Here is a 10,647-nt window from a genome sequence, read left to right as displayed (position 1 = left end):
CACATCCAACATCTAGGCTGGGCCTTGTTTCTAACATTGTTCAAATCTCTGTAGTCCTTTCCGTTTTTCATAGGAACTTGCTGTGCTATATATTATGCAATTTCTAAAGACACTATCATGAAAATCACAAGTGACTTCTGAGAACAGATTACATAAAGGTCATGGCAAAGTTAAGTTTGTTTATCTCAGGATGCTGAACAAAATGGAAAGCTGTAAGCACTTTTGGAGTTTTTGCATTGAATACTATGTTTTCTCTAATTAGGAAAGTTACTTTCTCCTACATGTCTTCAATTAATATGTGCTATTGGTTTTCCAAATGACCATGCATCAATGTTAGTACACGCCTCCTTTCCCTTTCTCAGTGATGGAATATGCTAAATTAAATTGATACATAGTTTGGGGGAAATTCTCTATAAAGTCCTTCTACTCAATGAATCAAGACCCCAAAGGTAAATCCGCTGTGCCCAGTAATTTAAGCAGCCTAATTAGTTACAATTTCATGTCTCAGAAGTTGAAGCACTTAGATTATGGGGTTTGTTTGTTTGTTTGTTTTGTTTTGTTTTGTGGTATACCAGAATAGTACAAACAGTAACTAGGTTACTGCAGAGAATATTAAAACATAAATTCATAGAGCCTTCAATTTTTCATCACAGAGGACAATCTGATTCAGATGACTGTCTAAGCTAATATTTTTCTGCTTAAAATTTTTGAAATTATAACCCAAAGTGAGAAGTAAATATTGTGATACATACAAGCACACACATTACATCTAAAATCAAGGTTATGTGAAATAATAGCCTCATTGGATATGAGAAGTGCGCTTGTCATGTTCAAGGTAATGCAGGGTCAATGTGGCTGAAGCAGAGTGATGGAAGGCAGTACCCCTACTGCTTAGACGAGCTGAGCAGGTTCCAGAGGGTCTTGTAGGCCATGGTAAGGTTTCAGCTTCTGTTCCACATGTGTGATAGGAAGAAAGCTCCTGAGGGAGTTTTAGCTGAGGAGTGACCTAGTGTCACTGGTTTCAACAGGATCATCCAGGCGGTTGTGTCACAATAGACTGTAAAAGGCCAAGTGTGGAAGCTGGTGAGTGGGGTGGGGCCAGGGCCATAGTGGTGAAATGGGTAAAAACAAGACAAAACAAGCAGCACATTTCTGGATATATTGTGAAGGTCAAACAATGTTGAGAGACCGGAAGTGTGATGTGAGAGAAAGGTGTAAGAGTCAAGGGCAACTTCCAGGTTTGACCTGAGCAACCTGAGAAATGGGAGTGCTATTTATTGAGATTGCAAAGATGACAGAGAAACATATTTAGGGGAAGAAAACAGTTTTAAGTTTGAGCCATCCATTGGACATTCAAGTAAATATGTCTGGTTAGAAGCCAGAAATTAACTAGTCTCAGGTTCATGAGAGAAGACCTGGCTGAGTGTATACATTCGGGAGTTGTCAAAACATGTTGGTATTTAAAAAATTGGATGAAGAATTTCTGGTCACCAAAAAAGTAAACACTGACTGAGAAAGAAAAGATCCCTGGGGAGGTGGGGGAGGGGAGGGGTGGATGCTCTCATTGAGCACTCTCTCCAGGTACAAGCAACTGCTATCAACATCAGCACATTCCCAAGTGCATATCTTAACACTAGGAGGAAATTTCACAAGGTCCTGTGTCCAGGCATCTCATTTGCCTTAGCTGGCTTTAGCTTCCGATCTGCTGGAGTCTATGACTGCAACTTCAGTTTAACCAACATTCCTAAGTCCCTGTGAGGCACGCAAAATTGAGCAAGCCATCAGCCTTGTTGTGTTAGTTTGCTAGCGCTGCCATAAGAAAGTACCACAAACTAGAGAGCTCAGAACAACAGAAATTAATTACCTCACAGTTCTAGAAGCCAGAAGTCTGAGATCAAGGTTTCAGCAGGGCCATGCTCCCTCCGAAGGTGCTGAGAAGAAATCTGTTCCAAGCCTCTCCCAGCCTCTGGTAGTTCTTTGGCTTGTGGCAGCATAACTCCACACGAGGTCCTCCCAGAACACACATCTATGTTCAAATTTCTCCTTTTTTCTTAATCTTCACCTGAGGGCATGCTTCTTGATTTCAGAGAGAGAGAGGAAGGGAAGGAGAGAGAGGGAAACATAGATGTAAGATCAAAACATCGATTGGTTGCTTCTCATACAGAGACCGACTGAGGACCAAACTCACAACCTAAGCATATGCCCTAATCAGGAAACAAACTGTGACCTTTCAGTTTATGGGACAATGTTCCAACCAACTGAGCCATACCACCCAGGGCCAAATTTCTCCCTTTTTTAAGGGTAGCTGTTATATTGAATTAGAGGCCCTCCCTGACCTAGTATGACCTCATCTTAACTACATCTGCAATGACCCTATTTCCAAATGAGGCCACATTTTGAGGTGCTGTGGGTTAGGACCTCAGTATAGGAATTTGGATGGGGGGACACAATTCAGCCCATAACACTTGTTCCCCAAGAGTTTATGATCTAGTTAGGGAGCAAGGAATATACATCACTGAAGTGTGTGAAAAATGACATTAGGTTGGAATCATAATGGAATCTGTTCCCACAGCAAGGACTCCTCTAATGCTATCTTACCTACCAACAGTTTCACAATTTCTCAGCATGGTAATGAATAAAACTGTTTTACAGGCACACCAGTATTGTACAAATATTTCACTTATGACAAAAGTCTGAATAACAGTATTTCTATAAAGAAATCTTGTACCATTTGTAGTATGAAGCAACATGTAAAAAAGGCTCAATTAAGAAAAGGTTTTCAGACTTCCGCCAAGATGGAGGCATAGGTGGAGACGCGATGCCTTCTCACACAACCAAGTTTAGAGACAACTAAATATTAGCAATAGAAAACACAGACAGAACACAGAAAATTGAACTTTTCGGAAGTCTGTTAACAACAAATTCTTCAGCCTGACCGGTAAGGGGCCAAACCAGCAGCTAGTGGAGCGGGGTTGCACAGGAAAACTTGGTCAGACATACTCAGGCGTGCGGAATCCAGGCACAGGCTTGGACCTAGTGAAAGACTGAGCAAGTGATCGAGCGAGCGACAGTGGGGAAACAGCGAGGGAGCAGGGCTGCGGGTTGACTGTGGTTGCACATTTGTGCGCAGATAGACAAGCTAGGGAGTGGGCGATTGGACCGGGACCCAGCGTGGGCGATTGGACCGGGACCCAGAGGGTCCCGCGGCAAGCGGCAGCGGAGGGCACCACCATTTCCCTGCTCTGACCCCACCTCCACATACAGCGTCATAACCCAGCGACTCTGAGTGACCCGGCCCTGGTGAACCACCTAAGGCTCTGCTCCTCACCCAGAGGCTTGAAACAGCAGAGGGTGCCGCCATTTCCCCGCTCTGACCACGCCCCCACATATAGCGTCACAACCCAGCGACCTGGGAGTCCAGGGCTCCACTCCTCACACTTAAAGGGCACGAACAGACCAAAAATGGCTCAAGAAGATCTCAAAGCCCCAGAGCCTATAGATCTAAGCGATGAAGAAATAGCAAAACTCTCAGATGCACAGTTTAAAACACTGGTGATCAGGACCCTCGCAGAACTGGTTGATTATAGCCACAAATTAGACAAACATATGAAGGCAAAACTAATTGAAATGAATGGAATTGCACAGGAAACCAATAGTGATGAAAAGGAAACTGGGATTCAGATCAATGGAGTGGGCCAGAAGAAAGCAAATAATGGCCAAACAGAAAAGAGTCAAGAAGCAAGAATTCAAAAAAATGAGGAGAGTCTTAGGAACCTCCAGGACATCTTTAAATGCTCCAACATCCGAATTATAGGAGTACCAGAAGGGGGAAAGGAACAGCTACCAGTGGAAAACTTATTTGAACAAATAATAAAGGAGAATTTTCCCAATCTGGCAAAGGAAATAGACTTCCAGGAAATCCAGGAAGCTCAGAGAGTCCCAAAGAAGTTGGACCCAAGAAGGAACACACCAGGGCACATCATCATTATATTAGCCAAGATTAAAATGAAGGCAAGAATCCTAGAAGCAGCAAGAGCTAAGGGGACAGTCACCTACAAAGGAGTTCCCATCAGACTGTCAGCAGATTTCTCAAAAGAGACCTTACAGGCAAGAAGGGGCTGGAAAGAGGTATTCCAAGTCATGAAAACCAAAGACCTACAACCAAGATTGCTCTATCCAGCAAAACTTTCATTTAGAATGGAAGGACAGATAAAGTGCTTCTCAGATAAGATCAAATTCAAGGAGTTCATCATCACCAAGCCCTTATTATATAAAATGTTAAAGGGACTTATCTAAGAAAAAGAAGTTAAAAAAACATGAACAGTGAAAGGACAGCAAACTCACAGTTATTAACAACCACACCTAAAACAAAAGCAAACTAAAAGGACAGCTAGATCAGGAGTGGAAACATAGAAATGAAGATCTCAAGGAGGGTTAGCAATAGGGGAGTGGGAGGAGGAGAAGGGGGCAGAAGGTACAGAAAACAAGTAGCATAGACAGTAGATAGAAAATAGATGGGGGGCAAGAATAGTATGGGAAATATAAAATCTAAAGAACTTGAGACACATGGTCATAAACTAAAGGGGGGTAATGGGGACAGGGAGGTAGGGTGGAGGGGAATGAAGGGGGCAATAGAACAACTGTAATGGCATAATCAATAAAAAATAAATAAAATAAATAAATATAAAAGAAAAGGCTTTCAAGTAAGAAAGAGAAAAATAAAAGTGATACAATGGAAGCCATGCATTTCCACTTATCATAACCAAGAGAGCAAGGCATGTATCCCTTTAAATTGTGTCCACATGACAGAGCAGAGTGGGACTTTGGTGATTATCCAGTTAATCAAATCAACTTGGACATCCATGTGATAATTCAAGCTCCAAGTGAACTGGGCAGGTGTTTGAAAGAATTAGTCAGAACGTTAAATATGGGTTTCAAAGAAGGGGACTGAGAAATTAGAGATCAGTGAAGATGAATTTGAGACTTTTTTCCTGAAATTTTCAGGCTGATCATAATTATCACAGAAATACAGACATCAAATATATATATATTTGTTTATTTATTTATTTATTTAAATGAAATTTAACATATAAGATAGAGAATTCCAGGTGTGGTGGAGAAGTCTTTCCATACTGACATTGAAGTGAACCCTCCATTTGTGGCTGTGAATGTCCGGCACCTCATTTAATTTGTTCCTACCATCAATGGCTTTCTACTAAGGTGTAAAGAAATAGCATATCATCCAAATGTTATCATCATATGCAGAAGTACACATATCATCCTTATGTTCTATAGACACAGCCTATTTCCTTATGCGTATTTTGTTGCTTCTTGTGCTCAAATAAAAAAGTGTCTTAAGAATTGTGTCTGGTGGGGGAAGTGCTATGTCGGATTTTTCACCCTTCACAAAACCATCAAAACAAAGAAAGCTGTTTCTCAAACTCTTTCTCTTTCCATACTGTTATTCCTTTGTATATGAAGTACTTGGAAACAAATACCAATCTGATGATGGCAGTTTCTTGCTAAAAATGCTTCCTTACCTTTGAAGCCAAGTACAAACTCTGAAACATTATCTGCAAACTCCCACTGGATCTGACCCCAGTGCACTTGTCTAGTTATAGGAAATGTTCTATTTTTCAGTTCCCCAGACAGTCAAATCTGTCTTTTGCTTCTGAGCATTTGCTCCTGATCTCCCCTCGGCATCTGTGTTTCCCCATCTCTGTCTGATTTGCTCTTACTCACTCTTCCAGTCTCAGTCTAGACGCCACCTGTTTCCAGAGCCACCTCTGATCCTCAAGTTGACACTCAGCCTCCTTCTTCCAGCACTTCCTCCTTTTGTAGCGCTTATCACACTGGAGAGTAAGTGTGCTGATTGTTCTCCTGCTTACTTCGTGTATTCCCTGACATACCATAATCTCTCTGGAAGGCAGACGATGATTGTTTCTTGTCCAATATTGTATTCTCAATGCCTGGAGGACAAAGTTATTACTAGATCATACTTTGAACAAATGTATAAATTAGTGGAGGTAAAAGAAATATATCTGTGATCTCTCTGGGAGATGAGAAACTACAAGTACCATATTTTCAGGACTATAAGACACACCTAGGTTTTAGAGGAAGAAAATAAAAAAATTTTGAAGCAAAAAATGTGGTAAAATATTTAATAACCTGTGACCCTGCTTCACTGCCGCCATCCCCCCCCACACACACACACAGAAGCCAGGTAAGCTACATTCAGACTATAAGACATACCCCATTTTCTCCCCCAATTTGGGGGGGGGGTATGTCTTATAGTCTGAGAAATATGGTACTTAGGAATAGCTAATATTTATTAAGTATTTCAAATGCCCTTTCTCTTAAAAAAAAAAACCCAAGTATAGTTCATCTACAATAATGGAGGTCAGAATAATGGTTACCTTTGGGAGCACTGACTGGGAAGAGGCACAAGGGGACCTCCAGAGGAACAGGAAACTTTCCCAACCTCAATCTGGGTCTTAGTTTCATGGACTTCGACATACATGAAAATTCACTGAGCTGTGCACTTAGGACTTGTATACTTTATTGCATAAGTTAATAAAAAAAAGAAAAAACATTTTTCTCACCCTAATGCCAAGGATACAGTTTCCCTTTTGTTAGCTCAAGAAAAAGGGTTTCTACTTCTAAAGGTAGCTTGTAATGCTGTTTACGATGGCATCTATTTGATAAGATTGCCCCAAACCTCCTGGCACAGGTAGGGTGACCAGTGAAGGCCTTTCCTTCTGCCTCTAGAGCCTGCAGCAATTGTGAGCCAGCTAAGGGTGGGGCTTGTCTGAGCATCCCCCTGGGAATCAGCTCTGCAGCAGGTCTCCCTGACATAGGAAACTCATTCTACCCTGGTTCTAACCCCATACGCACTATTTTCACATGGGTGTCAGAAAACCCAGGAATCCTTCTGATCATTAGTCACCCTACACTGAACCCATCTCCAATAGTAACTAGAGATTCCCTCTAACTAATGATGGAATTCCCCAGTTCTCAAACTCACTTCTTCAAGGGGACTTCCAATGAACGAAGCAGAATTCTTGTGCAATTAAGCCATCACTTTAGTATATTATCCTTTTAAATTGTCTCAAGAAATTAGTCCATAGGGCAATGGCGTTAATTTTCCTCTTATAAAATGAATTAAATTTATATGCTTGTTTATAGAATTTTTAAGTTATTTTCATTTATAGTTACACTTGCTCATTATATGGAAAGTACTCTTCTTTTTGAACTTTTACTCTATATTCATTCTGGTGCCATATTTCAGACCAACTGTAACATTTTTAAATTAACTTTATTCTCACTTGTCTTCTCCATCAACCCTATCTCTTTTTGTTGTAGTTCAGCCTTATAATACCTAAAATCCTGTCTTGGTCTGCAGCCATTTGGAGGGTAATATATGCCATACAAATTGATGACAAATTGTCTTTGCCTATTTGTCTACATCATCATTCTGGCTTTGTCGTACCCTGCAGTTATTCAATGTGGAATAATGGTCAAAATCAATTACAAACTTGTAGTTGTCTTTGACTAAGGAATACTTATTATTGTTATTACAAGCTCTTGGTTTACTATTTATGAAGGCAAGGACATGCTCCTCTCTGAAGATTTTATCCTTTCAAGGGCACATAAAATTTCAGAGTTGTTTTTCAGCTCCATAAATACACATATGGCCGCATAGTCTTAACACAGAGCATCCATCTTGAGTTTCTTCTGGTTCAAGCAGCCACGGAACTGAATCCCATACAGCCTATATAAGCCTGAATACTGAAATCAATTTTAATGGGAAAAAAAGAGTTCAACTGCTTGATAATTCAGGACAAGAAAAAAGTGTAACTTGAATTTTAACAGTAAAGTTGACACAAGTACGTACCCTTGGAAAAGAGAGCTGCTGATTTTTTCAGTTCTATGTGTATTGAATATATCAAATGCTTTCCAGAAGTTTCTGAAGTCGAATTTGAAGTCATGTTAATGAAGATTCTAACCTTAGAAAATCAAGACATAAAACAATACTGGACGTTATCTATTATAAGTATACACACACAATACAGGATCAGTATGAGATAATATAGGGGCATAAGATTTTAATCCAAAACTTAATGGCTGAAAACAATAATTATATTTATGTTGCTTAATGAATCTGCAATTTAGGCAGGGTTCGGCAGAGGAAGGGAATACAGGATGTTCATGGAAATAGAAGAAAAAAGGTTTTATTCAAAAGTACTGTGTTTAACCTTGTCTTGTGTGGTTCAGTGAACTGAGTGCTGTCCTGAGAACCAAAGGGTCGCCAGTTGGATTCCTAGTCTAGGGCACATGCCTGGGTTGCAGGCCAGGTCACCAGTAGGGGGTGTGCAAGAGTCAACCACACACTGACGGAAGTTAACTTCATTAACTTCCAGTGGGGCTCTTCAGGGGCCATGGAGGGCAAAGTCAGCCAAAGAGGGCTCTGAGATGCCAATCTGGAGGCGATAACCACAGGGAGTGGCCAGTACTGCACAGTTTGAAGAGAGGGGGCTCCAGGAGGGTGGGTACCATCCAGCTGCTGTTGGCTGTTCTGAGGAAGAGCCAGTTCTGAAGTGCTGAAAGAGGCTGGGGCTGAGGTCCGAGCCAGCTGCCGCTGGTGGGATGAATGGCCAGTAGGGAACATTGACAGGATGGGCAATAAACATGAGGGAAGCCACTTCTTCCTAACTCCGGCCTTCCATCTTCCTCTGCTGCTGCCAGTTGGCAGAATTAGCAGAAAGGCAGCTGGCAAAGAAGTCTGGGAAATACAGTTTCCAGAATCCCAGTCCCACTTTGGCAGGAAGAGTGTAAAATTGGTGAATTTGGAGCTGAGAGGCAACAGGTAAATAATCAGCTTATTCTAGTATAAAAAAAGAAAGAAAGAAAAAACTACCACAGGATTTAAGAGAGAGAGAAATTGGGAGTTGATCAGAGCTAGACTTTGGTGCGTCCTGAGATTTTGTTTTCTAAACAGAAGCACAGAACACGAAGAGAGAAAACTCAGAGTGAAACTTCTTAGCAGACATATATGTAGATGTCACTTGGGGATCAAGTGCCCCACCCCCACCACACCTTGATAGGACACTCCCCCTGACCACTGTCAACTTAGATACACCCCCAGATTTGTCTCAAATTGATTGAGATTAAATTTTGGTACCCAGGCAAAGTGAGAACTTCACAGAGAATTAGTTCATACCTTAGAAAAATGACAAAGTTACTATTTCAAGTATGTCTGAATTTGTGGACGAATTAAGTTATACTCTCTATAGTAGAGTTTCAATTGTGCAAACAGTGTAGACATAGGGAAAATGCTGGAAGGATAAATTATTTTTGCAATTATGTTTACAATTATTGTTTCTAGAGGCTAGTGTGTTATGACTGATTATTTTTGCATACTTTTCATTATCTTCTTAAATTTCCACAATGAACATATACCACTTTTACAATACAAATTATTAAAAAGCTTGTTGATGCAAACATTATATTGTGATTTACCATTAACTCATGCATCAAATACATTTATCAACCGGCCTGATAAAAAACCTAAATTTTTCTTTTTCTTCTCATAATATATTACATAAGAAATAGTAGAAATTAGAAGGTCATGTGAATTCTATTCCTTGATGTGTTCTCTTAAACCTCTGGTAGCGTCTGAATACAAAGAGGACTGTAGTCTTTATTTTCTATTTTATTTTCCCAAGGAAGTATTAATCCAATTACTTTCTAGTTTGAAATTTTTGTAGATTCTTTCTTCTGCCTGTTGACCTCTAAGACTGGCCCTCGTATGATAGCATATGATTGATCTGGAAAATACAGCAGAAATGATTTGTGGAAAACCTTGGAGGCCGCATTCCAGAGTCCAGACAGAGTCCTGATTTTGTCAGTAAAACACAGACAATGGGACAAGATCTGGGAGATAAAGATGGTTACCGGAAAGAAATAGAAAAGAAAGGTGGAGCACTTCATTTTCCACAGAATCCTTTTCACCGTAATACTTATCATATAGAAAAACTCTCTTATATTAAAAAAAAGAAAGAAAGAAAAGAGAAAGAAGCATGAGAAAGACTGAGATCATTTAACTTTTGGAAGAGGCTTTCTCCCAAGAAAAACGGTTACCTGGAAATGTAAAATTTCCATCTGTCTTTCCGCATCCTGCCTTGCAATTGAGTGTAAATTCCTTGTGTTATTGGTCCAGGAGATATCCACAGATAGCAACATGCCTGGGATTCCAGAAGGAAGAAAAAGATACTTTCGAAGATGCATTCCAGTTAGCATCTGTAGAGAGGCCAACACCTGAAAGCATGTTTTAAAAGGAAATAAAAACACAGGATAAAAAAACAACAAATGAAAATCTGTGATTGTCATTAAATCAAATATCAGTGTTGTCAATTCTGTGAAATACTTCTGGGCTGCAGCACATGTTGGCCGGCACTTCCCTGCCCGCCCTGCGGTTAGGCTCAGCCAGGTGCACTGGCCTGTGAGATGTGACCGAAACTGCTCTGTGTCACCTCTGGCTTCTACAAAGGAGATGATGAGCCAGTGCACAGTTCCCTCACTTCTCTTGCCTGGCTCCTGCCTGGCACTAGCCTGGGCTCCAATCAGACCACAGGGAACCAAGTGGCC

At 40.7% G+C, this 10,647-nt stretch overlaps 1 long non-coding RNA gene across 1 annotated transcript; it reads right to left on the bottom strand.

The window, feature by feature from the left end:
• Positions 1–1,912: 1,912 nt before the first annotated feature.
• LOC128627015 (uncharacterized) lies at positions 1,913–10,222 on the bottom strand. Its single transcript, XR_008391106.1, has 4 exons — positions 10,141–10,222; positions 7,895–8,006; positions 5,743–5,969; positions 1,913–2,076 (listed from the first exon to the last, which is right to left on the bottom strand). It is a non-coding gene; the product is annotated as an uncharacterized LOC128627015 (long non-coding RNA).
• Between the last annotated feature and the right edge of the window lie 425 nt (positions 10,223–10,647).

Source organism: Artibeus jamaicensis, unplaced genomic scaffold, assembly GCF_021234435.1.
Source record: "Artibeus jamaicensis isolate MK-2021 breed Jamaican fruit bat unplaced genomic scaffold, CSHL_Jam_final contig_1015, whole genome shotgun sequence".
In the NCBI taxonomy this organism is placed as follows: domain Eukaryota; kingdom Metazoa; phylum Chordata; class Mammalia; order Chiroptera; family Phyllostomidae; genus Artibeus; species Artibeus jamaicensis.
The sequence above is the reverse complement of the archived record's forward strand: the minus strand, read 5'-3'. Positions and strand labels throughout refer to the sequence as shown.